Here is a 12,086-nt window from a genome sequence, read left to right as displayed (position 1 = left end):
TTATTGTTTCCATTTATAACTGAGAGAAATGCTAAATTTCAAGTACAGAAACTAATGAAATTGATTTTTTTTTTCCCTCTCAAAGTCATGGACCCCTCCCGAAGCTAAGACCCCTGAACTGGTGGATCGTAAGTGAATCTTTCAAAGAGCTTCACTTAAGTATATTTATTCATTTAAGTATATTCAACCTAAGCCTTCTTTTAAGAAAATATTTTACCTTGTGAGAAATTTTCAGAAATAAGGCAAATTTGTACCTTGAGTTCCCCTCTATCTGAGAGTTATACAAATTAATTTGAAAAAGTCCTCAAAAACTACACTAATTTAGCACTATGTATTAGTATTAAAATTAGTGAAGAGTTCTAAGATGAACTGTACACATTTCTATGTTATTTCATTTTTTTAAAATTACATTCTCAAATGACCCTGCCTAACTCCAAACAGTGAGCAACTATGTATTCTGAAAGAAATCAACTCAAATACCATGAGAATCTAATTCAATCTAGAAGAAGATAACCATTGTTCAAAATTCTCATACCCATACTCACAAACACAAAAGCTAAAAATAAAACCATTGGACACTAATATTAAAACATTGAAAATGTCATGAATCACTGTCATTTGGGTTCCTATAAATTGCAATAAGTTGTTCACTTAAATCATGCAAAATGTCTGAGTCAGGAGGGAGAGAAAGTAAGAAAAAGAGAAAAACGAAGGGATGGAGGGGCAGTGGGCGAGAAAGACAGATGGACTACACAAAGTATACTTTGGAGTTACAAACCAAAGGAGCCCAAACTCAGCTTGAAGGCCTAATCCAAACAGTTCCAAATGGGTTTCCCCCCAGTATTGCAATTCTCTATTGTTAAATATTTTAGTGTCTATTTCACCAGTAAAACAATAGATCTTTTGAGCATACAGAGATGACAGTGGGGCACACAAGGAATGGAAAGAACATAGAAAAACATAGGGCAAAAAACAAAAACAAAAGCAAAAACAAACAAACAAACAAACAAAAACACCAGGAAATTTATTAAGGTGCCAAGTCAAAAAATACAGAATATAGCATTATCAAAAATGGCTTTAGTTGAAGTCAAAGTAGCATGAACATAACCCAGTTAGGCTTAAAACTTTGAATTTCTTCTTTCTTCCAGATTGTCAGTGGGCAGACCATCTGGCATTTGGACACAAGTTAAGGTATGGATTACACATCAGTATTTTCCTCAAGTCATTAGCTCATTTAAAGATTTTTATCCTTCAAACCTCAGAAATTGAACTAATTTTTTTTTTAACAAGGTAAATACTGTAGCTATGGCGGTAAATTTTAGGTTAAAGTGAGACACAAAACAAAGAATTTTGATTTATTGTGACCAGCAGAGAGCAAGTTTTACTGTGAGTGGTCATCTCAAATATTTGAAGATAAAAATTATATTCAATGAATAATACTTTGATACTATTTTCCCTGTGTATACTTCATAAACTACAAGAGACTCATGAGTCATCAGCCAGTTTTTGTCAGAAGATTCAAAACATCCTGCACATTCTGTATCTTTTCCCAAAAACTTCCTCCTTTGAGAATTGTAGTTATTACGCAGTGTCTAGTGCTATTATTGTAACTATGAAATAATTTTTTGAAATCCTTCTAAAACGAATGGAAACTTTTATCATAATTAACAGCATGCCAAATGATAAAGTATTTTCTTAAATGGATGGTTTCCAAAACAGTAAACCTATGCCAAATCCTACTGGTTATTTGAAAGATATCCAGCTAAAGAAATAGAAAGTGTCTCCTACTATAAGCACTACTATAGTGGACACTATAAAGATCATCTGAAACCATAGCTGCTTTTAATGGTCTAAAACCTGAGAAGGATAAGATATAGATAGAGCGCTTTGTAATGGATCTCCTCCCCTCTCTCCTACACTCCAGGACATCCTTCTCCTGCATCATCACCAATAACAATCAACCAATATATCTCATTTCTTTTTATTTTTTAAATATTTTTTTGTTTATTTACTTTTAAGAGAGAAAGAATGTGAGTGGTGGTTCAGGCGGGGGGACAGATTGAGGGAGACACAGAATCCAAAGCGGGCTTCAGGCTCTGAGCTATCAGCACAGAGCCCAATGCGGGGCTCAAACTCATGAACCAGGAGATCATCACGTGAGCCAAAGTCAGACACTTAACCAACTGAGCCACCTAATTGCCCCCAATATATCTTATTTCTAAAAACATCTCCCTTCAGCAAAATTCCTTGAATACAGTATCCTAGACTTCCAATCTTCAATTCCTCTCTTCATTCTCTCCAGAACCCACTTTAACCATACTCTTATCCCCCTAACGATACCAAAAGTATGAGGTCACCAATGACCTTCACAGGACAATGTCAACGGTCACCTCCCATGCACCTGTTTGGACTTCTCAGTTTCATTTGACCCATGATCATTCATTCGTTCATACTGAAACACTTCCTCCATTTGGTTTCCAAGCTGTCTCTCTTTAGTGGTTCCTTCTCCCCCATCACTGGCTACTCATCCTCCTCCTCTTCTTTTTTCTTTCTTTTAAAGTTCCTCTTCATTTTCTGACCTCTGTATATTGGACTAGTCCAGTGGCTCAGTTTTTGGAATACCTAAATTTATCTTCATCCCGAGCAATAGTTCCTAACTCTACATGCATATTAAAATCTGGTGGGAAGCAGGTAGAGGCTACTGATACCTTAGCCACCAGCCTCCCTCCAATTCCAAATGAATCAGAATCTCTGGGGGCAAAGTCCAGAGAGTGGTGATTTACTTCCTACTTGCTTTGCCCAGAAGCTCTTCCTCCAGGTCCCCAGGTTGAGAACCCCAGTCCTCGGAGATCCCATTCGTCGAACATTCTGTATCTTAATGATTCATAAATGTATCTTAGGCTGCAGACCATTCCTCTGAATTCCCAGACACCTCTATTCAAACAACTATTTCATATCACCAGTTAAATAAAGAGTATCTCAAATCCATGACCAAAATCCTTATCTTCCTCTACCAACAAAACCCTGTTCTTCCTGTAGCCTTCTCATTTCTATTAACGGCAACTTGTTACTTTAGATTGCTCAGGCAAAAAACAAAACAAAACAAAACAAAAAAACAAAAAACTAACAAAAAACACCTCAGGAGTCATCCTTAAGTTCTATCTTTCTCTGAAATCTCACTGTTCAGTAAATCTTACTCCGCCTTCCAAATACCTCCTTATGCAAAAACATCTCACCACTTCTACTGCCACCCGGATCCAACACAGCTATCTCCCACCTGAATTACTGCAAAAGGCACACAGTAGGCCTCTTTGGTCCTTCTGTACCTGCAGTGGATTATCAGCACAGAGGCAGGTGATGCTTAAAAATGCTAAGTTAGACCATGTCATTCATTTGTTCAAAATCTTTGAAGGTTCTTCAGGCTCCCCATTATCTGTACCACCTTCACTGTTAAGTGTCTTAATTTACTTCCAGGAACAACACAAGAACTGACAGGATTTTCTTACCATCTTTCTTAAAAGCTTGAGGAAAAGGATCACAATTTTTGTCAGATTCTCAAAGAAGCCCGTGAGCCAAAAATGATCAGAATTACTTTGTAAGAGACTATCATAATATTTCAATTTATTACAGGTTAGGTTTTAACCTTTGCAAGCTTTTACTTACAATAGTAATTCAGTCAAAGGCCACGTGAGGAGTGCCTGGGTGGCTCAGTCAGTTGAGTGTCTGACTCTTGATTTCAGGTCAAGATCTCAGAGTGTGTGAATTTCAGCCCTGTGTCCGGCTCTATGCTGATAGCACTTTTGAGCCTGCCTGGGATTCTGTCTCTCTCAAAATAAATAAATACACTTAAAAAAAAGAAAAAGAGTAAGCCACATTACAAGATAAATTTACTTTATATATATTTTAAAATTCACCTGTCTTCTATTTTCCTGGATGATGCAGTGGTTTCTTTATTCATCTTTCCTACACTTTTCTTCTTCTTCTAATGTTTATTTACCTTTGAGACAGAGTGCAAGTGGAGGAGGGGTAGAGAGAGAGGGAGACACAGAATCCAAAGTAGGATCCAGGCTCTGAGCTGTCAGCACAGAGCCTGACACAGGGCTCAAACTCACCAGTAATGAGTTCATGAGCTGAAGTTGGCTGCCGAACTGAGCCACCCAGGCGCCCCTCTTCTAATTCTTTACCTGTTTTTGTGTTCATGTATTTCCTTTCTTATACTATACATATATAGAGGCTAGGATTTAAATTCAATTAAGGGTCTTGCCAAACTAAAGTATAAGAAGCTATCAACTTACATCCACTTGTGAACTTGTGATCCAAAAGACAACAGTCAGAAGTTTGGAACTCAGAATCACAAATGCCCGCCCTGTGAAAGCCTCCCATTCAAATGGCAGTAGGTGCTCCTGGAATGAGGTCGGAGTGAGGGCTTGAGATAGGCTTTTTAATCACTTTAAGTTACATTTCCTCATACCCAGTCATTCCACAGAGGTTATTCAGAAGTCTTCTAAGATTAATCAACCACACCACAAACAGAGTGGAGTCATCTAGGTTAACAATTCAGTAAATGCTTTTCTGGTTGCTCAATTCTCTTGCCTTGTTAATGGATATCCAACCACATAAAGAGCTAAACTCTAAAGAACCCATGTATGCTGGCTTGTCAAGAAGTTAATGTTACTACCTTTTTATGTATTCAAACTTTTCCTCTCTCCTTGATCCCTTCCATCGAAAAGTAAACACATTCAAAGCTTTCCCATCTTAAAATGAAAAACAAACAAACTCGCTGGACCCACACTTCCACCCTGGACTTGAGCCTTTCTAGAACTACTGTTGCCCATGTGTTTCCTCAGTGTTCCATAGCCTACATCATTCTGGTTTCTCCATGCAAATGGTTCTAAATTACGTCACCAAATGATGTCCACAATGAAACCCATAAAATATTTCAGTATTCATCCCGCTGAACTTGTCACTGATCTGGCACAGTCCCCTTCCTACATTCTTTCCCTGGCCTCCGTGGCACTATCCTTTCCAATTGTTTTTCTCAGCAAGATAATCCTCTTCTTTGCCTCTGAGGTCTCCCGAGGGCTATCTTGTCAGTATCATGGCCTCACTCTGACTCTATTTAACATCACCTGTGGAGAAAAATCTGAACTTTTCCATGCGATTGTCTCCCAAGTGCGCAAGCTGAACCCACATTCCCCTCCCACCAAGCTGGCTGGCCTCCAGTGATCTCTGAGTCAGTCAGTTTTCCGCCATCTGACTGTTTCTCATAAATCTCTTCTTAAGAAAACTCAACCAGATTTAGTTTCAAATATTCCCTCCATGAGAATATCAATTAGCATACTTGGGTTTAACTCCTCCCAAGTTCCAACTACATATTCCCAAATGCTCTTGAATTGTGTATCATCATTTGAAATCGAACAGTTCTAAAACTCAACTCATGGTCATCCTTAAACTACACTGAGCTATTCATGATTTCCTCATTTCTTTTCCCTTTTCCAACTAATTGAACTAGAAAATTAATGACAGTCCTGATTCAGATGCAGGTCTGACGGCTGTTCAGTTCTACTCAGTTTTAACCCAGCCCTTAATCCTGAAACCCTAAAGAAAACCTGTGCTTCTCAGTTATCACATTCAGTCCAACTCACAGGGTAGAAAACAAAGTTTGCTCTAGAGAAGCCTGGCTACTGTATCCCCTAGTGCTGTTTCACGTACACACACACACACACACACACACATAAAAACACCACCTAAAATTCTCATCATCAAAGAAAAAATTAAAACCATGGTGTATGAATAGGGTCACAAGATCTGTTCAATCCTTTCCATTTAGCCTATTATTCTGAAGCTGGGTTTCTAAATGGTCTGTTCACCCTGCCACCCCACACCCCAGAGCTTCCTGGCCAATCTATCTCTATCTTCATTGTTTTATTTCCTCCCCACCCATCTCCTGAGTGAATGCTAAACTAATTTAGATCATTAGAACAGTGGCCTAAGCAACTTGTCTACAAAACCAAAAAGCCAAAGGTGAAGGAAGTAAAATCCATACATAGCTGATGGCTTTTCTTCTTAACCTGGCCTGCAAAACTGTAAGCTATTTCAAATGAAGCTATCTGAGGCATCTCTGTTCCAAATGTTAAATTATATGTATTTCAGAACCTTATAAAATCTTTTCTTTGATCATTAAAGGGATGGGTAAGAGAATAATTTACTATAGAACATCAATTATATAGTTAACCTATTTGCCTAAAATCCACAGTGTATTCAAGTATCTAGAAACATCATTTATTAAAAAAAAAAGAAAAACTCACATTTTATAAGCACTTTGGATAGATAATTGTTTCAATTTTTTTTAAAAAAAGCTGATTAAATATCTCAAATAAATAAAATATCTCAAGTAAATAAAAGAATGATTTCTACTTTGAGATCAACTTTGATCATGTCTTCTTTCCTCGCGTACCCATCTACTGTATGACTCTTGTTCCATTTAGTTTGTTGGTTGAGCAATGAAATTTACTAAAAGCCTGTTTTCCAATGGACTGGCAAATACTGCCTCAGAAAGCAGAGTTCTAAACCTTTCTCCCACACAACCATTTTGACATGGAATGGAAGGCACTGTGCCTGAGAAAACAGAACAAAACAAAACATCATCCAAGCAAACTAAGTATTTTGAGGAAAGCAGAAACCTATCTTGCCAAAGTCAGAGGAGGTGTGTTTCTGGAAGCTCAAATTATAACACTATAGTCCTCTCATAAAATCCTATTATCCTTCCACTAAAATACTTGTATTTCTACAATTACAGGCAAACCTGACGTTTTATGGGGGAAAATGAATGTAAGATTTTATAGTATTATGTAACTAAGAATGAACAATTCAATTTGAATTTTACTTTTTTCCCCCCTTGTTTTTAGGATTTGGCAGCATGTTGTTGACTGAAAATCACAAGGAATAATGAAGAAACAATGGGGGTAAGAGGCAGAAGTTCTGAGTTCCAGTCCTACCCCAGTAGAATTTTTGTCTCTGACCTCTGATATTTGCACTCTTATCTTTCCACACTCTCTCCCTTGAGGATTTCAGCTTTTCTGAGGTTTCAACCACAATGTCTATGGAATGTTAAAGAACAAGTACCTGTGTTCTCAGGTTTATACTCCTTACTTGCTTCAACACTTATTACAAGCCAGACTCTAGACTGTGCTGGAAATAAAAAGAATGAGACAGAGTCTTGGCCTTCAGTGAAATTACATTTTAGTGCAGGCAGGAAGACAAACTTCAGTATCATTGGGTATGTGGAAGGTGCTATGGGGACACAAAAGAGGGGCAATTAGCTCAAAACTGGGCATCAGGAGATGATGCCTAAGTTGAGTTCTGAAAAAAAATGTACACAGGTGAAAAAGGCAAGGAAAATTACGAGAGCATTCCACATTGAGGGGAGACAAGAAGGAAGGGCATTTACTTGTACCCCTTAACCACATGTACAGGGACCTCTAACCAATGGAGTAAAGGCATGCTTTGAAACACGTGGACTTGTGCCAAGGTTTGCAGATGGTGAGGAGGGTAGGGGAAGTGATGCGGTCAAGGAAAGACATTTTTGCCATTTCACCAGCAATTCTCAAGAAAGGCGGGGCAGGACATATCTGATCACCTCCTGAGCTTTTCACACTTTCATGCTCAATAGTGCCACATCCACTTTGAAGGCTGTGTGCCCCACCTGCTCCTACTCACGCTAAGGTGCCCTGTCCCTCTGGTATACCGTGAAAAACTGCTATACTACAAATACAAGGGGAAATACATGGAAAAGGGGGAGGAAGAAGAATCTAAAATGATAGGTCAGAGAGGAAGGAAACCAAGAAAATAGTTTGAAGAAAAGGAAGCAGAGAGAACCAGTAAAATTGGAAGACTGGGCTCAAGTCCATCCATAGTCCCAAAAGCTTCCTAGAGGTTGGTAGCATCCCAGCTCAACAAGTCCAGAGTAACTCATCATGTCAGGTATGGCAATAGTTTATTTCTAACATACTAAAAGTTGTGAAGGCACTATGCGTGCAGGTGCTTAATAGATAGCAATATTGAACAGGTAAGAAGGCATCTGGTTTGAATAACTGCAACCATGGAATTTCTGCATTATGGAGAGAAAATTTTTTTCAAAGAAATGTATACTGGATATAAAATGGTGTCCTTCAAAGAGACTGCTTTAAAGCTTCAGAGGAACAGGACATCCCAGGGGTCCTGTGGACTTTCCCTTTGTCACATTTCCACTCTCATGGCTAATTTAGCTTCTATCACAGTAAACTGTTTATGATTATCTGAACAAACCACATTAATTCCTAACAGCCTTGAATGTCTCTCTCATCTATCTATTGAGCGTCCACCCAGGCATTGCCTTCTTCAGGAAGTTAACATTCTTAACACTTGTGAGCTACTTAATGATGACAATGACAACAGTGATACTTATCAGATGCTTCATCTGGGCCAGACTGCCGTTCTAACTCAAATGAATTTGGCATCAACTCAACTCCTCTTTATGACAATTCTATGAGGTAGGTACTAATAATAGCCCCATTTTACACTTAAGACACTGAGGTACAAAGCCTACCCCAGGACACATCACAGGTCAGTGGTAAAGCCAATAGTTGAACCTAAGCCGACTAGTTTCAGAGTCTGTGGTCTAATCCCTAGGCCACACAGCCTGTGTGTATGATTAAAAATGGGACAGATCCTAGGTACTGCTATATACACAAGGCTCTTGGCTGTCTTGTTCAATTTAAGTTCAATGAGCTTTGGGGTTGGAGAAGTATATAAGATGGCATATTAACCCGAAAGGTATAAAGTCTATTCTAAAAACACCTTTGCTGAAACTTAATTTTCACACAAATATATAGCTGTAACTGGCATACCTCAAATGTGTTAGATTTACCATTCTTAGGATAAGAAAAGTGTCTTAGAGTCTAATGAAAACCCTTGGCAATTTGAATATTATATGATGCTAAATTATCCTATAATTATTTGAGAGGTCAAGAATCTTAAACATTTAGTCTTAAAACTCTCCACACGGGTGATGCAATCAGAAAATTTAAGGATGTATGAAAATATTTTTACACAAAACAAGTAGAAATCTACTTAATAAACTTTAAAAGGTACAATATTTTCCAACACGGGTATTTTTTTTTCCTCTATTGCAAAAAAGGAAATTTTTAAAATAACATTTTTTAATGAATATGAGCACCTATTTTATTTTCCAGTGCTGGTTTCAAGGAAGAGTAGGATAAAAGTGTGTGGAATAAAACACTGTATGACTTATTAACTGGTGGGAAACTCTAATTTATAATGGTGCCCAGCACTAAAGCTTCATAAAGAAAAAAATTTGAGTCACCTCCGTCCAACCTCTTTGGCACTTTAGTCTGGCAGGAAAGGGAAACAAGCCTAGGGCAAAAGTGTGAGAATTGTTTTTATAGTTTTAGACTTCAAGAAGGCAAATGTATACTAAGATCCTTGCCTCATCCACAGATAACACCATCAACATCAGATGCGGGAATGACCAGTAACGACCTTTCTCATAAAGACTTTCAGTAAGGCAAAGTATCAGTGGTTAGGGTCATAGATTGTGGAGCCAGAAGGTCTGGGGTTTCATCTTATTTCTACCACCTGTCAATTGACTTCAGTGGGTTCACCTGACCCATCTGTGCCTCAGTTGGCTCATTTATAATAAGACAATTACATAGAGCTGAATAACTTAAAGTGCTGTTGGGAGGGTACAATGAAATCATGCTAGCCTAGTTTAAAAGAGAATCAACAATACACACTACTACTTGAGCTCAGTCCATAGATAACCTACAGTTGCATCTTACAAGATGTTGCCAACACACTGACTCAATTACGGGGCTGGGTAAGTCCTAAGCTCTGCGTGAGCAAGGGGGCCAACATCTTTTTTTTAAATATATTTTTATTCAAAAACTTTTTAATGTTTAATTTTGAGACAGAGATGGCAGAGAGAGAGGGAGACACAGAATCTGAAACAGGCTCCAGGCTCTGAGCTGTTAGCACAGATCCTGATGTGGGGCTTGAACTCACAAACTGTGAGATCACGACCTTAGCTGAAGCTAGACAGTCAACCAACTGAACCACCCCGGCACCCCAAGGGGGCCCACACCTTAAGGGTTTTTCAAAATTTGGTCTGCAAAGAGGCCCTTACTTTTTTTAATGAAGCGAAATAAAATAGTTTCATATTTAATTCCATCTTCTGAACCAGAAAAACGCCCCTGTCAGTATTATTTATGTGTAACACAAAAATAACCACAGGCACCGTTTGTCTAGAAATCACACTGTCAAACTGTGGTTAGCTGTCTTTGAGCTGAATTGAGTGAATATTATTTTGCTATTCATTTGCTCCTGTTACTGTAGGAGGAACAGGCATAGACAATAAAGACTTAAGAAAATGTAACAAAAAGAAAGTGAGAAAACAATTAAATCTCTCATTTTTAAAAAAATAATTTGTATCCACTTTTATCAGTGTCCTGAATCAAGCCTGTTCAAGACCTACTGTTGTGACATACCTCCTGAAATCCAGATGCTCTCCCTGTTCATCAGAACCATTCCTGCCATTGCCCCGGCCTACTCAGCAAGTATTAAATTTCTGCTCAACCAGGAATCACATTCTGCAGAGCAAGAAACCTGCGCTGAAGTGAAGCAGTTTTGCTGTGGGGATGGCATCACAGAATCCTGAACTCAACCTAACTTGGAAGATTCCTACTCCAAACCATTTCATAGAAAAAGCAGCCCCCTGAGAAATACAAGTTGCCCAGCTAGCTGGTGGCTGGCACTTTGTCATTTCATTTGCCATCTACCAGGTCTGTACTTTTTGTTTCCCTACAACTACATTGCCAGAGAATAAACTGAACTTCAAAACTGAAAATCAGGAGTCAACTTTAAACAGCATCAAAAAGCATGAGGATGCCCAAGCTGGAGAACACAAGAAACTGGGACATGTTCATCTAGATTTGAGCAATCACAACAACATACAATCAGCTAAATCTTATACCCTCACAGCAACGTTCTGGATAGAATGACGTACAATATATTTAGACATCTTCATTTGTGTTTCACATTCCTCACTCCCCAATCCAACCTGGAAAAGATGTGGTGATAAAGAGGAGGATGACAAGGGATTTCCCTTATCCTTATCTCCCTCATACACTCACAGGCCTGGGAGAGAAAGGGGGAGAACACAACTCTATTTCATTTCAACACTATCGATTTTCCTCTTCCTTCCTATGTTACTTAGGAAGCTGCATTCTTCCATTAGAAATAACTTCAGACACAGAATTAAAAATAAACAAGGACAATCTAAAAGTTCCATAAGCTATTTCAGGTTGGATTGATACAATTCAGGTAGGACTGATACACCATTCTTTACAATAAGTAAATATCAAATGGAAAAGAAGAGGTTAAGGCTGTAATAAGTAAATTCAAATGTATAAAACAAGTAGATTTCAATTATTTCACCCAATCACTGGGAAGCAAAGATACTCTAAAGAAAATTGCATTGCCTTCCCAACTCCTTGGAGAGCCAGTTTAGTTAACAGCCTACCTCTGCTTCCGAGATGACCATACAGCTTGCATGTCAAACTCATTTTAAAGTGTCAATCATGTCCCTTTCAATCTAATTAGTTTGGAAAGTAGTGTCACTGACCTGGAACTATGCAGACCACTTATTATCATATCATTTGATCAACCTAACACTTTACCTCAGTTGAGTCTAGGACACCTGTAGCCAAAATGTAATATCCTTTCTCCCGCTCCTTACTGGTAACTCTCTATACAATTTCCTATTTACAACTCAATTTATCTCTATGAATAAGCATGGCCAACTTCACAGAGGCATCTACAGAATTTGCCTTATTTAAAATTTCATGGTAATTAAAATTGAAAGGTAAGGGGAATTAGAAAAAAAGAATCACATATAGATCTGAACCAGAGGAGGAAATATATACCTGTATCTGTATCTAAAATGCAGATGTGAGGTTTTTGATCCCCAAGAACTGCTAAAAGGAGAGGAAAGAGGAAGAATAGAACAACATGGATAGGCTGGGCGAAAT

General features: G+C 38.3%; 1 protein-coding gene across 2 annotated transcripts in view; it reads right to left on the bottom strand.

Moving 5' to 3' along the window:
- Positions 1 to 12,086, bottom strand: part of MDFIC (MyoD family inhibitor domain containing) — an 87,837-nt gene that overhangs the window by 21,647 nt on the left and 54,104 nt on the right. The window lies entirely within an intron of this gene.

Source organism: Lynx canadensis, chromosome A2 (assembly GCF_007474595.2).
Source record: "Lynx canadensis isolate LIC74 chromosome A2, mLynCan4.pri.v2, whole genome shotgun sequence".
Taxonomy (NCBI): Eukaryota; Metazoa; Chordata; class Mammalia; order Carnivora; family Felidae; genus Lynx; species Lynx canadensis.
Note: the sequence above shows the minus strand (reverse complement) of the source record. Positions and strands in the feature narration are given on the sequence as shown.